Genomic DNA, 16,853 nt, shown 5'->3' on the forward strand with positions numbered 1-16,853 from the left:
CATAATTTGAACAAATCTAGTGAAACACATTCGTATTGAATGAGAGCACTTCCTCCATAGTCCTTGCTCTAAGTAATGCATTCGCTTATGTCTTATAGTCTCCGATTCTCTATTTACGGAAAGCAGAGAACAGCATACTTGAGCTGCCTATGGCTTTGGATGTTTCTGAATAAAGGAACCAAGATTTTTGAGCTTGACTCACATCATCATCGGTGACGCCACCTATTCCCATGTGCGGTGGTGGCGTGGTGCCCCCAGTCTAAAACCATACTTTTCTCCCTACTTTCTAGTCTTTAGCCTCTTTACGTTATCTCTACAATTTCTATACAGTCCATTCATCCATCAGAAATGAAGATTTTATTCAAATAGGGAATGACCACCACAACGCAGAAATCCCCCGGCTCCCATGTGAAATTAATAATTGACTGAATTTGTTGCATTCCAATCCCAACGAACTCAAACCTCAGCCTTGGCCTCCATATGCCTTCGTTATGTTATTTCTCCTCTTCTTTTAATTATATTAGAAGATCGCTGTCAGTGTGGGGACGACCGACCGAACAGAAGACAAATAAATCAAATTGAAAAAGTGAAAATATCAATTTTCTTGAAACGGAGGAAGTACATCGTTTTATTAGTTGCAACGGAAATTTAGTTGATGCATAAAACAAAATATAGCTCCATAATGTGTGATCCATCTTTTGTGGTGGTTGCATAATGACTATGTATTCAGATAAACACCTCTGAATTTTTCGTAAAAACTTTAAATTTGATATTGTTATTTGTATTCATTGTGTAGATCTCTTTAAAAGCTTTCCAACGAGATAAAATTTGTAAAATTCTAAGGCACGGATTTTTAGATATGTTATATTCTAGTTTGCTTGCCAATTATACCCCTGAAAGAATATGATACATAAGGAAAAATAGGATACATATGGAATTATGTGAAAAGACTTCACCGAAAAAAGCCTCGCCAAATCCAATCTTTTTATCAAATAAAATTAGATAATTATGTTAGCTTTCACTTTACAAAAAAATGGTCATAAAAAGAACTCCCTTCTTTCAAGCCCTTCGGACCTTCCGTTCGGTCGGCCCAATTATTACTCTCTTCATTTTAGAAAAAATAGGTTGATTTTGCGAGCAACTTGTACATAAACCAAGTCTGTCTTTTTGAAGCTGTAATAGTATATACAATGAATGAATGTTCAAATACTTTTTTTTTAGTTTTGATCTTTGAATATAAGAAAGAATCAAAGAGAGGGTAGGATTTGATGTTGACATCTAACTGTGCATATGGACTCTTCCATTTAAATTTGTTATTTGATACATACAGGTACATGTAATCTGTTAATTTTCTAATACTTAGTCATTTTTTTTTTTGTTTTTTGTTCTTTTCTTTTTATCTATATGCGTATGCATACGTTTGTAAATTGTTATGTTTTGGATTCAAATACATTGTCTTTCTAACCTTTAATTCATTATTATTATTTTCTTTTCCCATCATTTTTTTTTTATTTTCTTTATATTAAAAGCCCATAATATATCTATCAAGTTCTTTACTCAAGAGTATATTTCGAAGTAGTTGTCGGCACACTTAATCTATAAAATAAAATTTATTTCTATTTCGTACATGAGAAGCACATCTAGCGGCCATCTAAATGGAACAGACTCATATTTTTATATTGATAAAAAAAATTTGACCTTGTCATAAAAATAAAACTGTGCATAGGTGGAAAATACAAGAAAAAATAGTCGTATAAAGGCTGGCTAAGAGTTACACAGAAACAATATTAAGGAGGCTCGAAGAAATTTTTTTTCCAATTCACCGTCAGTCATTGGAAAAGGCTTGAAATGGTTCAATTAAATTTTGGTGATTTTGATGAAACTTGATAGATCTTACAAGTGAATAGCTGGGTTTGAAATAAAGATCGATGTACTAATATATTATGTTACATTCATCATGCATAAAACTATTGTACTTGCCACAAATAACTCCACAATATGTAAGCACATGTAAAATGTCGCATTTTTAAATAGTCACCTTCACAAACGATTTCAGATTTCAGGATCGTTGAATCATATCATTCCAAATGATCTATACTTTCCTGATTTAGGATTCAGTCTTTTAAGGAATTAAGATAAGAGTAATTACGTCCAAATTAAGCTTGAATGATTTCGGTGAAACTGGATGAACAAAACAAGAGAAAAGTTGAATCTATTTCTAGATTAAAGATCAATACATTGATATATTTTGTTATATTCATCATTATCAAAAACTATCAACATCGTTAAATAAATCTACAGTTCGTTAAACGCGTGTTAAATGTAGCAACTATTCCCATCCCCACGTAAAAATATAGTAACAACTACGAAGGTGTGGATGAACAGTATAGAGGGTGATTGACAAATTTAACAAGTGTCTTTAAATGAAAGCATTTATTGTCTAAGGTGGATAAAATAAATTAAGTTAATAGTATGATTTATAGTCTTCCGGTTTGGTGTATGTGTTTTTTCAAGATGGTCATCTCATTTGTTAATAGGTTGTAAACAATTATGAAAAGATTTTGAGTAGGAGAAAAAATTCAATTAGGTTAAGCTGAACATTGTTTGTAAGACCGAAAAATTTGGTGGCCCGGATATAAAAATTCAAAACTTACAAAAGACGCTCTTGTGACTGAATGGCTTTGGTAATATGTTTAAGACGATAATTTTCTTTGGAAAACAATAAATAAGGAGAAGTGGGTGCATGATATGAATATTAGGATTTCTAAATCTCTAACCGGTTCACGTGGAAGCTCTTACTAGAAATGGATAACGCAAAAGAGAAAAAAAATCCTAGAAATATTAAGTTCAACAATAAAAAAATAGGTTTTCAATTAAATTTTGGGAAGACAGTTGGATTCTTAGTAAACCCAATTTTTAACTGTTTCCAGCCTTTTATGCAGTTGCAGATCCAAAAATAGACTGGTTGGTGGGGTGATATCAAACCTTATTGAATATCTCCATAATATGTCAATATCGATGAGCCTTAGTTCTGTCGCTGCGAATGAACTATAGCTGGTGAATGATTGTCTTTTGAATGCCCAACTGCCATGGAAAATCAAATGCATTCAAGTCGAATCCTGCTAAACCTCTTTTGTACTTAGTGAAGTCTTTCTATGATATTTTACTACATTAGCAAACGATTTTTACGCGGAAATATTTTCTTTTATTGGAGCCTGCAAGTACCTCTATTATTATCTTATCCTAGTGATGTTTTTGTCATTGCAAATTATCCTCTAAGAGTTCGTTAATTACTCGAGGTATGGATGTTTCTTATTTTTGTCTGCTTTGTTAAGAAGAGAAAACTTATTCTCCTCGAGTGTATTTCTCAACGAAGTTGAGTTACTTTTTAATGAAAAATATTGAGATTGTATTATTATCATGGCAAAATTTTAATAGAACTTCTCTATCAAGTAAATTTTGGGATCCATTATCACAAGTTATCATGTGGTATCTATGAAAAGGCGTGATGCTCGTGTTTTTAATGGAAAATATGAGAATTTATACATCTCATTAGCATGATGAAGTTACGATTACCCTTGGGTATTGATGTAATGACCCGTTCCTCCACCGATAATGTCCCCACTTAGCCACTGTGGTCATCCGACAGTATGGGGTTTTCAACGGGCGTTGTTGCGGTCATTCATCCCCGGATTACTCCCGCTCGAGCACGCTTAACTGCAGAGTTTTCTACCAACTCTGGAACCAATTGTGTTGAAAAGCCTCGGTATAATGTAGACATTCCTTGCCTCTTGTGAGACCAGTATATAGCTCAACCGCCTAGCACACTCAAACACTTAACTGCAGAGTTATCCAACAACAGCTTCCCGAGAGGTTACCTATCATGTGACTACTCTCGTCCGAGCACGCTTAACTGAGAAGTTTTTCCCACAACTCAGTCAAGTGAACCCATCAGGCCACGGTGTTAGGAAAGGACAAACCATTACTTATATTTCGTTCGTCCAACCACTATAGAATATCCGGGTATTACAATCCCTGAATTCGGTGAGTATGCCAGGCGTTTGAGCTAGATACTAGTCTCACAAGAGGCAGGGAACGTCTACATTATATCGAAGCCTTTTCAGCACAATTGGTTCTAGAGTTGGTAGAAAACTCTACATTTAAGGTGCTTGGGTGCGAGTATTCCAGGGATGGGTGACCTCCCGGGAAGTTGCTGCTGGACAACCACAGTGATACCCGTTGAAAACCCCACATTACCGGATGACCGCAGTGTCTAAGTGGGGACAATATCGATGGAGGTACGGGTCATTACAATTGACATTTGAAGATTTCATGACTATGTCTCACCAGCAAGTGATTGTAAGTTATAAAGATTTGCATATATATATTGGATTGGGATACCGACAAAAAAATAAGATTTCCAAAAATACCATGATATCAATTCAGATTTTTTGTATTTCCTAGGTTTCCAAGGTATTCAGCTTATGGATACTAAACTCCACAAAAATTCGAGGTATCCAATTTATTTGGGTTTTTATAGATTGTTGGGAATTCAAGATTTTTGTGGAATCTTATGGATATTATAAGAATATATATATATATATATATATATATATATATATATATATATATATATATATATATATATATATATATATATATATATTGTTTTTTTCTCTCAAATCTCACCCAAAGATACAAGACTTTTACGGAAACTTATGGCTCATATTTTTTTTTTTATAAACTACCACCATCGTCACCTTCACCACAACAGCCACCACAGATGACACCACCGCACTAGCACCATAACCACCGCTACTGCCACAGCCAACACCACCACTACCAGTAGGAGTACAACCACTACACTGCTCCTACCAAAACCAACACCATTATCACCATCAACACCTATGTCATCGCCACTACCACCACAATCAGCAACACCAGCACCACAACCACCACCATCGCCAACACCAGAAATAACAGTACTCCTGCTACAACCAACACTAGTACCGTCGCCTATATCACCACCACCACTGTCGCCACTTCTACCAGCACCAATCACCGCTACCAACACTGTCACTAGCACGACTCCTACCACCACTAACACCAGCACCGCTACCGTTGTTGCCACCGGTAACAACATTATCACTATCCTATAACTACCACTACAACCATCACAACCGTCACCACAATCATGTTCTGTCAAAATAGTTTTTAGCTTAGAAATGTTTATTCTTCTTTATTAATGTATAACACAATCTACGTTAATTCTAAATATTTTTAAATGTTTAATATAAATTTTCTAAATTCTGGCAAAATCAAAATACATTATTATTATCCATACAATCCCTGATTCAGTGCGCCTCCTTAATTGAAGTAATTGTAAATTAAAAGTATGTGTATAACCTAAATTAAGATAAAACCTCATGTATACTAACAAACATAAAAATAATAAAAATGAATTTCAATATGCCTGGATATGGGCTATGTATAGATAAACTAAATTAAGATTAAAAACTCATGTATACTAACAAACATAAAAATATTAAAAACAAATTACATATACGCCTGAATATGGACTATGTATAGATAATACGAGGAATTCGCATCCCTTATATATGTAAATAAACATCATACCTTCCATAAAATCGGTAACTGTTTGACAACCTTATCAAGATGATCTGGATTCCCACAATTTACAAACTTGGATCCTACACGATGTCATTATATTCAGATCATAGCGGAAATTATATATTCTCTATTTTATAATTGTATACATGATAAGCTAAATCATATCCTTCTTGTTGGTGCCCAGAAAATCATTCCTCGGGATGACCCGCAGAGAAGATTATCTAGCCTTATTCAAAATCTGAAAGTTACACTATCGTATCCTAGTGCAAATACATAAGCCAAACAATAGATCAATTGCATCAAGATCCCTACCAGCCATCAAATTCAGGTGGACACCGTTGCACTCTCCCAGATTATAGCTTTTTCTGTGGAAAGCAATTAAAGAATGTATACCGACCTTCACTATTCTAAACCTCACCATTTCCAACCTATGCCCCTATTGTAATAGTGATCCAAAAATTGTTGTTCACATACACCTTCAGTGTCAGGTTGTTAAACTAACTTGGGACACCCATCTCACTCGCCGATCAAATTAACCAAATACCATTCATATTTTTTCTAACTTACTAACTCCAACAACAAACATCCCACAAAATCTACAAAAAACATTCCCTAGTTCTGTCATTATTTCTTTTTGGTTTCTTGTTTCGTCATTGTGCATAGCCAGAAATGAACTAATCTATCGCCAAAAACAACAAAATCCAAAAACTAATTATTCATATGGCTAACAAACTTCAGCAAGAATATATTTGGGAAAGAAGATATTGCCCCCTTTATTACCTAGCATGCCACCAGCCTAACAAGCACCACAAGATCAACATAAACCATGTCGATAGGTTGGGTCAATCCTAACCTGGACTAAATTATGATCAACACATATGTAGCAGCAAGAGGAAACCCTGGAACTGCAGGTGCACGTTTCATAAATGGGCGACAAGAATTTTGGTGGCAGTAGCGCAACCTATTGGCATCACATCCGCGCTAATGTCTAAGACATGGGTCATTCTAAGGGCATCAAAAATAGCGATAGAATGATATTGACCAAAATTTCAATTCGAGTGGAATTCAGTAAACCTGCTTGGATACATAGACTTAGATACTGAGCCACCTTGATATACAACTGGAACGATTATCGAAATCAAACAAATATTGTCCCAAGTTCCATATATCTATCATCCAGCACAACTACATGGAGTACAACAGATGATGTGGCTAGTCAACCACGTAATCTTTCTACAACAATCTGGCACTATACAATGCCTTCTTTTTAAACCTGACCGGCTTGGGGCCTATAAAATCCATTTGGGGCCAATCATTAGTGACAAAATAAGATATTTTGAAGTAAAATGAAAAACCTCTTAGCCAACTATTTTTCTTAAAGGCTAATTTACCCATGATTAATTAGTGTTAATTCAGGTGATTAATAGATGTTTAATCAAGTTAACCCTGAAACCTAACGTCAATTCATCACTAAAACAAAAATCAATCCAGAATCGGAGGATGCTAATTCACTCGCATATCCATTCTGGGTTGATTTTTTAGTTCACGAAGAACACCCAGAATATGTGCATATTACCTACCACATATACCGATTGTAACAATCGGTAAGCACGATAGACACACAAAAATTGATTCCAATCAATACTTTAAAAGAATCGGCTCATATAAGTGCTCATGCAGTCCGATTCGACGCTAACAAGTTTACTGAAAATATGGGCATTTCTTCAAAAAAGAATTGGTTTATGTTGATTTTATATAGACCGATTATAGGATTAGCAGTTCAGAAATCAAAAGCTATATAATCGGTTTATGTGAACATTCACATGATCCGATTCTATCAAAAAAAACATACATAAAAAAGATTATCTCTTCCATACCAGAACTGGTTCATGTGCGCATTAACTTCAACAGATGCTGGTTAAAATTTATTCGACCAGAAAACACATTCAGGACAATCAGTTGATGTGTTCATGGAGATCGACCGATTATCAAAGAAATCGGTAAATATGGGCGTGAACATCGACTGATTATGATTAAACACAGTAACCCAAGATTGTTCGTAATTTTCAATCTTGAATGAATAAATCAATCACAAGTATAATTAATAGTAATGGGTTGCAATCGACGATGTTTAGTTTGATTTTTTCTTTTTTTAGATGGATGATGAAGTTTCCTTTAAATCGATCGATGTATAGATAGAATCGTAGATTTTAATTTTAATTTGTATGGGAAATGATTTGAATAGGTTTTGATATTGAAAGGGTTTCAAATTTAGAAGGATAAGGCTTAGGAGTTATGATTGCATTTTAATAGTAAGGGTAATTTAGTACTTTTATCTACATTAGAAGTCCTTATTTTCTTCTCTAGGTTGGATGAGGAAAATGATAAGCCCCAAATAGATTTTATAGGCCCTGGCCAGGTTTTTAAATCCTAATTATATTAAATGATTTTATGCGTATGGTATACCAACATGTAATCTTTTCAAGGTTTTTAAAGCAGAATTATATTAAATGATTTTATTCGTATGGCATACCAACAAGTAATATTTTCAATGCTTCAAAAAAAAATGTAATTTTTTCCTAGCAGAACAAAAATAAAATTCATAGTTTAAAAAAGATAAAATATATTTCTTTAAACTTTACATAGAAATAAAAATGACGATGAGAGATTTAAACTCCTCACGCTTCGATGCTCCGAAAATTTCAAAAACGCTCTGACTCGCAGTGGTGAATCTTAGGTGAGGCGGCAAATTCTCTAATAATATACGCTTCACAGCATTTCCCGCCCAAGTTTTGAATTTTCGCCTAAATTTTTTAAAAGAAAAGTAGCTACTTCTGAAGGGGGATTCGAACCCCACACCTGCCACTCACTTCTAACGAACTGAACCACGGGGCCACTTCTACGGTTTTATATTTATTTTATACAAATATTATCTTCTAAAATTTACATTTCATACCTACGTAAGGCCGGTTCTTATGGGGGTTGGCTAAACCCTCCATTTGCTATGACAGCTGGCCTGGAAAACTGGCCGCGCCACTATGGGGAATAATTTAAGCGATCGAGTCTCCGCCGAACAGTTGAGACTAAACCGACCGGTCCTATGAATACCGATACAGGTCTTCGTAAGACCGGTCGGTCTTGTAGTCGTCGGTTATGAAATGGTTAAGTAACGGTTATTTCCCCCCACGTCTCCCTATAAATTTACCCCATTCAATTCATTTTAATCACACCTCATTTTCTCATTAATTCTATCATCTTACTCATCTGTACCGTTAATCATCTGTTTAATTCAACTCAATGGATTCTTCTAACGAAGAAGTGCGTATTCATATGGATCGATTTGACGAACAACAACGAATATTCGTTTAGGCATTGAAACAAATTGATGATGAGTCAGATGAAGATAAAGATCTAACCAAAAATTTGTTGCATTTATATTCATCGGGGCAAATACCTAGAGATCCAGAGCCAAAAGAAGTGGTCACAAGAAGATATACGTACCGGGGTCGGGATGAATGGCACGAGAAGCAGATGCACGATTATTTTCTTCCCGACTGTGTGTTCTCCGATGAAAATTTTCAAGGTCGATTCCGCATGCCCCGACATTTGGTGCTAAAGATTATTGGTGAGTTTTGTCAGGTAGAACCTCAATTTAATTATCAGTATGATGCACTGAATATTAGGGGTCATAGCCCAGAACAAAAGGTTACTTCGGCCTTAAGGATTCTAGGATATGGCATACCTCCAGATTCTAATGATGAGTACCTTCGCATTGGTAAAACAACCGCATACAAGTATCTTTCGTTGTTTTGCGAAACAATGATTAATCATTTTGGTCCAATATATTTACGAAAACGAACTGACGCAGATGTTAGAGAAATATTAAAGCAAAATCAGTAAAGGGGATTTCCCGGAATGCTGGGTAGTCTTGACTGCATGCATTGGGTTTGGACCGGATCCCCTATCTATTGGGCCGGTCAGTATAAAGGTCACTACGAAAAACCAACGGTTATCCTTGAGGCTGCTGCTTCATATGATTGTTGGATATGGCACGCTTTTTTTGGTCTCCCGTGATCTAAAACGATATAAATGTTTTACACAAATCGCCTTTATTTGAAGATTTAAAGTATGGAATTTCTCCTCGGGTAAATTTCAGTATCAACTTGAATCAATACACTCATGGTTATTATCTTGAAAATGGAATTTATCCAAAATGGTCAACTTTAGTTCAATGTTACCGTTAGCCACCTTCCGGTGAAATGGGTCGTTCATACTCATATTTCAATAGTAGACAAATGGATCTAAGAAAGGATGTGGAACGTGCTTTTGGAATTCTGAAGCGAAAGTTCGCAATCATTTGTGGGCCTTATCGTGGTCTAAGTGCTCGTGAAATGCGTAAGACTATGCTGACTTGCATCATTATGCATAACATGGTAATCCAGGAAACTCGTCGTAATAATAATTGGACTAACCATCAAGATGAAGACTTTAGGCCTGAGATTATACCAGCAAGAGGATTAACTGCAAGGAACTATGCGCAGATGACCAGTCATATTGAGAACAGAACTCTATATAACAGGTTAAGGGAATATCTCAGAGCGAGTAGTGGGTTGAGTTTGGAAGAGATGGAGAACGAATTGAGTAGTGTTGTTTCATTTATTATTTTTTTTCAAGTTTTTTAATTGTTTAAGTTTCATTTGTCATTTCATAGTTTTGTTTTGAAGCTGTTTAAGTTTTAATTTTTTAACGGTCATATAAAGTAGCGGTCTAGAATCAATCGCTAGCGGTCTAGACTCAACCACTAGCATTCCTTATAGTTTTAGCTTCACTTCATCCATTTCAAAATCATAACTTCACTTCACTTCATCCATCTCAAAATCAAACCTTCACTTCTCTGCAAAAACACTTTTCTGGTTAAGAAAATGGATGATCCCAGATTCACTGAAGATGAAGATTTATCTCTTTGTAGAATATACTACCCGAAGAGAGGTGAAGAACAACGGATGCACCGTTTACCTAGTATGAGTTATTTGGGTAAAATTCATGATGCCTTCTGCACTGAGACATGTAATCCTCATAACCGGGATCGTGATTCTTTGTTTTGACGATTCATGGATATCAAAAAGGAGTTGTGGATTTTACATCTATGAAAAGGATTGTCACTCGATATCTTCTTAGAGGTGAGACCAATGCTGAATTGGGAATACGAACTCGAGACGAGTGACGAAGATGGAAACGAAAAGATTTCGAATACGAAGCGCATTACCAAATTCTTAAGGAGTTTTTAATAACTCGTATGGGATGTTAGGCTTAATATTAGTTTTCATGGATGTTTTCAAGTTTAAGGTTTAATGTAAAGAAAAAACTAATTTAAGTTTTAATGTAATGAAAAAACTAGATCAATGTGTAATGCAAGAACTAGAAAAATTTCATTGACCATAAGTTTTAATTACTACATCTTCATTATTAACATTAAAGTTGATATATTAATTAATTAAGTGGCACTATTTCATCGTGGTCTTCATCTTCCTCATCTTGAACTCCAAATTGTTTTTCCAAATTTCTCTTGTTTCGTTTTTCTTCCGACTCCTCTGCTAACCTGTCTATCTCCATCTCCCATACCATATATTTTCTGGGATTCATTGATGCGGTGTTTGCATTTAGAATCTTATTCTTGTCATAGTCTGAAACAATTCTCTCTTGAGTTTGTCGATGTTTTTTCATCTCCCTAGTCAAGAACTTACGGTCTACAACTTTTTGCTTTTCGGCAATCTTCTGATTCTCTATCAAAGTATCCAAAACACCTTCACTTGGTTCTCCTTCTTGGGCAGTTTTTCTCGCTGCTCTTGCAGCGTTTCTTCCTAATAATTTTCTCTTAATCGCAGCATTGACATTCAAGTTGGAGTTTTTGTTTGTTGTGGTTTCTGGTGAAGAAAATGGATTCTTTGAAGGGGATGAGATGATTGAGATGGTTGTGAAGCTGGCGTTGAAGGTGAATAAGTGTATGGTGAACTTGCAGGTACATTCTGCATGTTTGCTAATACTTCTGGATTATATTTAGGTAACACTTTCAAAATATGATAACAACTTTCATATGCAAAAAATTTCCCATGTTTATGGTGCCAATCAGTTCGACATCAACATCGACAAGACCGCTCGCTCGAGCACGAGCAGCTTGCATTAGAGCAGCGACATACAAGGCAACTTGGGCGTTGATTGTAACGAAGCGACCGGATAATCCATTTGCATCACGATCGTTGATGTTCATAGTTTCATCACGAAATTTAGCAAATATGTTATCCGACAACTTAGTAGATTGTTGATGGGCACCATCGACACTATCTTGTATGTAGAACACATAGTTTCTGCAAATGCTTTCATCTTCGGCTACGGTAAATTTTGCACCCCTAATCTTCTTAGTTTTATTAGATTGAGTATTAGATTGAGACATATTAAAGAAATTATACAATACGAGTGAATGAAAGAGTTGGATGATGAAATTTGTTTTAAATTAACAAATGTGAAGAGTAGAGAAGAGAAGGTGTGAGTTAAAATGGTAGAGGAATGTGGTATTTATAGGGGGAAGATTTATGGCCGTTGGATCAGATTCCACTTAGCAGTGTAAACTAGACCTGCCGGTCTTACAGGAACCGCTAGCGGTGTAGACTTGACCGAGCGGTCGAGACTCGACCGCTCGGTAGAAACTTGGCCTGGCCTGGCTAAGTGGAAAATTTGCCACTTAGCCAGACTGGTTTGCCAGTTTACCAATTCCATAGTGGGTGCAAAAATGACAAACTCTTTAATTTGTCACACCCATAAAAATTGACCTAAAAAAAAGTTAATATTATTTATATACGTTTCAAACATGAACCACGAAACCACGCTTCACGATTTAACATATGTTTTGCTTTTTAAAAATGCAAAACGAGGTATGCATTGCACCGCTTCACACTTTAAAGACCTTGCCCAGCTTTATAACAAAATGAAATCAAATTTGGACTGGTATGGCCATCAACACGAAGGATCCGAGATTTTATATTTTATCATTTTGTATGGATCAAGCAGTGGATCTTTTTGTATGGATAATATGTTAGAAAAAAGAAAAGAAAAATACAATTGAGAATGAAGATCTTTCATAGGTTGTTGTTTCCCTCTCGTGCATGCAACATTGATGATGTAAGGAGAGTAACGGTTAGAGGTGGGTCTTAAATTTAGAAGAGGCGGTGCTTGTACTATTGTTGCGGTTGCGCCAATCACCGAATATCTACCAGATCTAAAGCAGATCAAACACGTCGTCACTCTCTTATTCTCAACTGTCCTTAACCAACAATACTCACCAACCTTATGCGGGTCATCAGCCTCTCCACCCATGCCAAGGCAGGTGATTGTGCCACCAACAAATTTACACTTCACTTTGATTTCCCTGCAGATATTGTCTAATCCCTAGACGAGGAAGAAGAAAAAAGGTGATCAAAGCTGGCAACATTGCTAGAAAAAAGGTGATCAAATCTGGCAACATTGGTAATAGGGGTACCAAATTAAATGGGGGTGTACCAAAACTATGATAAGACAAAACTATTGTAGGACCTACGATCCATAGATGTGCGCCCCATCTATATAGTTAGGGTTCACCTTCCATGTATATAAAGGATACTATAGCTATGTAATAAGGTTGATCCATTATCAATAGAAATCTCTCTTATGTCTCTGTCTCTTTCTTTTTTCTATAATTCTACTGAAACACGTTATCAGTCACGATCCTCTAACCGAGCAGCCATTTTTTTTTTCTCTGTTCTTGATCGACTGCGCTTTTAGGATGCACCAGGTCTTTGGTGATTTTTTTTTCTGGGTTATCATGGTTCAAGTACAATACGGGGATTTAGGTCTGTAATTCAATTTTTTTTTGTTAGCGGGATCTTGCAGCCAGGTAATACCTAAACAAATCTCATTTTCTTTAAATATACTTCTTGTTATCAAATGTTTTCCAATATATCTATTTCTTCAAATGTGTAAATGTTGTTTCATCCGTTAAGAATTGCACATGTCATGTGAATCATGACTGCATTCGTTGATGATTGATTTGATTAATTTCTTGCACATGATGTTGCGGTTAGTGATTTAAACTTTGTACAAGCCTTTTTTGGCAGTTAGCAGCTGCATATGTTTTGACAGTATATAGACTACCCATGTAATGATTTCATATATTTTGATTTTCATTTGAAGCAATATATATATATAGTTTGATGATTCTGAGTCTAATCCGTGCTGTACTTTTTTTTTTGTTTCTTTTTTTTTGATGCGGCGGTTGATATTCCTGTCCACTTTGTGATTGAGGAAGAAGACATTAGGTCAGGAAGGGGAATTCGAACTGATCCCGTCCAGTCCTGTTCCGACTCGTTCCAACCAGGTCCCGTCCAATCCTGTTCCGACTCGTTCCAGATCAGATGCATCCCATTTTGTTCTGATTTTGGACTGTGTGCGATCAAGAACGTTCTGGTTTTGGCTATGTATTGTGGGAATCAAAATTTCGAGGTATGCAACTAAAATGTGGGTGGTTACATTGACTATTTACTATGCTTATTTATTTGTTTTTAAGACATGTTTGGTATTGTTTATTTTTGTCTTAAAATAAGTCTACATCATAGAAATGGTCAATTTAAATTATAATTGTTGATCTAGATCATTAGGAATTTTGGTCTTAATGTTATTTTGTTCTCTTGAATATGATATTGGATATAGTTGAATGGTGTCTTTTGTTCAATTGGTTGTACCAATTCTATTTCAATGTATTCATTTGGGGTTTAAAAAGACTGAAGCACCATTATTGTGTACTTGATATTTTTCTCCCAAAATTTGAATGTTCCTTGAAATGTATCCACTTGCTCGACTATTAATAAGTCAGTTGTTACAAAACATACGTTCAAATAAAATCACATGTATTCCAATTTTTGTGGAAGAACTCACAAAAGATGATATGAGTCAGAAAATTTTCATTTCTCTACTTCATCCATAATAAACGAACCGGTATATGTTGAAGTATGACAACAAGAGAATTAATTATTTTAAAAATATATTCAACCTAAAGTAAGTGGTTGACATGTGTAATGAGATTCTCTTGGCCTATTGAGATAAAGAAATTTCTCAAATTAAGCTAAATGTAGCAAAATTAAAAATGGAAAGAACCCCGAAGTGATAAGGGTTAGACGTAATGACTCATATAAAGCATGTGAAAAGGGACATATATATCATGAGACGGAAATGTTTTTTTCCCAGTAGTAATGACACGAAGGTACCGGTATCAGCTGAATATGGGATGAAGCTAAGATGTAATTCTAGCTCCCATCATAAATGAAATAGTTGGAAATGCACCTGGTCATAGGTGTTGATATATACAGTGTAATGTGTATCATAGTAGCAACCAATTTTCACATCAACTTTAATGGCAACAATAACTTTTCCTGGCCAATTGACTATTTAATTGAACTAGATCATATGTCTTCCCTTACAGTGAGAATGGATTTGATTGCATCTATAAATTATTTCTAATGAATGTGGAAGAAAGCATATTCTTAGAAAATTAATGTGTCAATCTAGTGAATTGTAGATCACTGGAACTTGAATTACTGAATCCTTATTAACCCCAACAATGAAATAATTGGGATTGATTCATAAAGACTTTGACATAACCATAAGGCACATTGGTTGTGACACGATATTTCGTATTGAAAGTACTAACACGAGCATCACTCATTTGAGTGTATAAGAAAATGAACTGATAGAATGCGAAGTTACGACATCTATCATAAACAATGATTTCTAAAGTTACTAGATTTCCATTGCCTCTCCCATTATGCTTTAGAGTAAGAAAGCACGTCACTCATATTACAAAGTCTCTCTTTAGTGAAACATGATTGAGACCATCCTGTTTTACTTAGATGCAAATGCTAAATAACTCATTTTCCAAAGAAATAAAGTGTTGTTAGTGAACATATATCCATGCAGAATGCGAACCATTCAAAGTGATTTATGGCTCTGGTGGATGATTCGACGCATAGAATCAGTTGTTGTTCCTAACAAACGATGCATTTAATTTTTAGAATTCCTAGCACATATTACACAAAGCAAAGTGCAAAGTCTCACCACCCTTGTTAATGCTAGAGAATTTACATCAAAAGGACTTGATTAGTATTGCATGTTTAAGAAGATCAATACGGAGCATCTTATACCCAATGATCTCGCAGAGGCTACCATCAAAGGTTACAGATGGTGACTAAGGAATAGGTTATGCGTACCAACCTATCTTTTATTGCTTTGGGGATATGCAATATTACACGCATCTTAATTAATTCGTTTTTAGAACCCAATATTAGTCAACCTTTTCTGCGTACCAGTTGGTAACTGGATTTAAGCCTGACATTCGTGTTCTTACGCATTTTTGGTTGCACTATATATGTGCCATTACGACTCCACATCGTACTATGATGGGTCTTCAAACTGTTAAGTAGTTATGTTGGAAATGAGTTCCCAACAATTATCCACATTTTTAAAACCTTTGGCAGGAAATCTCTTACCACTAGATTTGCGAGTTGTCATGTTAATGAGACAGTCTTCCCGTCGTTAGGGGGAGATAAGAAAACGTATTTTCTTAGGGAACGACAGCAATTGTCATGGTGTGTTCCCACTGTGTCTCATATTAATTCGTGTACTCCAAAAATGTAAATGTGAAGTGACAAATAATAATCGATTTTCAGAATGTATACTGATGTCGCTAAAGTGACAAGATCACACATACCAGCTGAAAATATTCATGCAAGGTTAGAAATCCTCAGTATGGGGTATACTATAGACTAAGGTGTTTCAACTACACTTGGTGGAAGTGTAGTTGAGGCCGTGGCTCCATAAAGGAAGAAGGAGAGACCACCAAGTTCGATCAATGCTCATCTAGAAAGGAAGTAGATGAGTAAGGCACAACCTAATTTGTATCATTAATGAAATCATCTCATTTGTTTGTCTCTGACTATGTCCATGAATCAAATTGGAGGACTCTTCGAAGTTTTAAATGATTCTAGAGAACAATGAAATCCTGACGGATTATGAGAATGAACATGAGTCAATGGAAGGATCATGCGTGCACAGTGATGATATAATCCATAAATAGTTGCTCCAAAAGTAGAGCACAATGAGATCGAACAATGCTATATTTTGATTAATTTCAAATAAAT

Source organism: Papaver somniferum, chromosome 7 (genome assembly GCF_003573695.1).
Source record: "Papaver somniferum cultivar HN1 chromosome 7, ASM357369v1, whole genome shotgun sequence".
NCBI classification, from domain to species: Eukaryota; Viridiplantae; Streptophyta; class Magnoliopsida; order Ranunculales; family Papaveraceae; genus Papaver; species Papaver somniferum.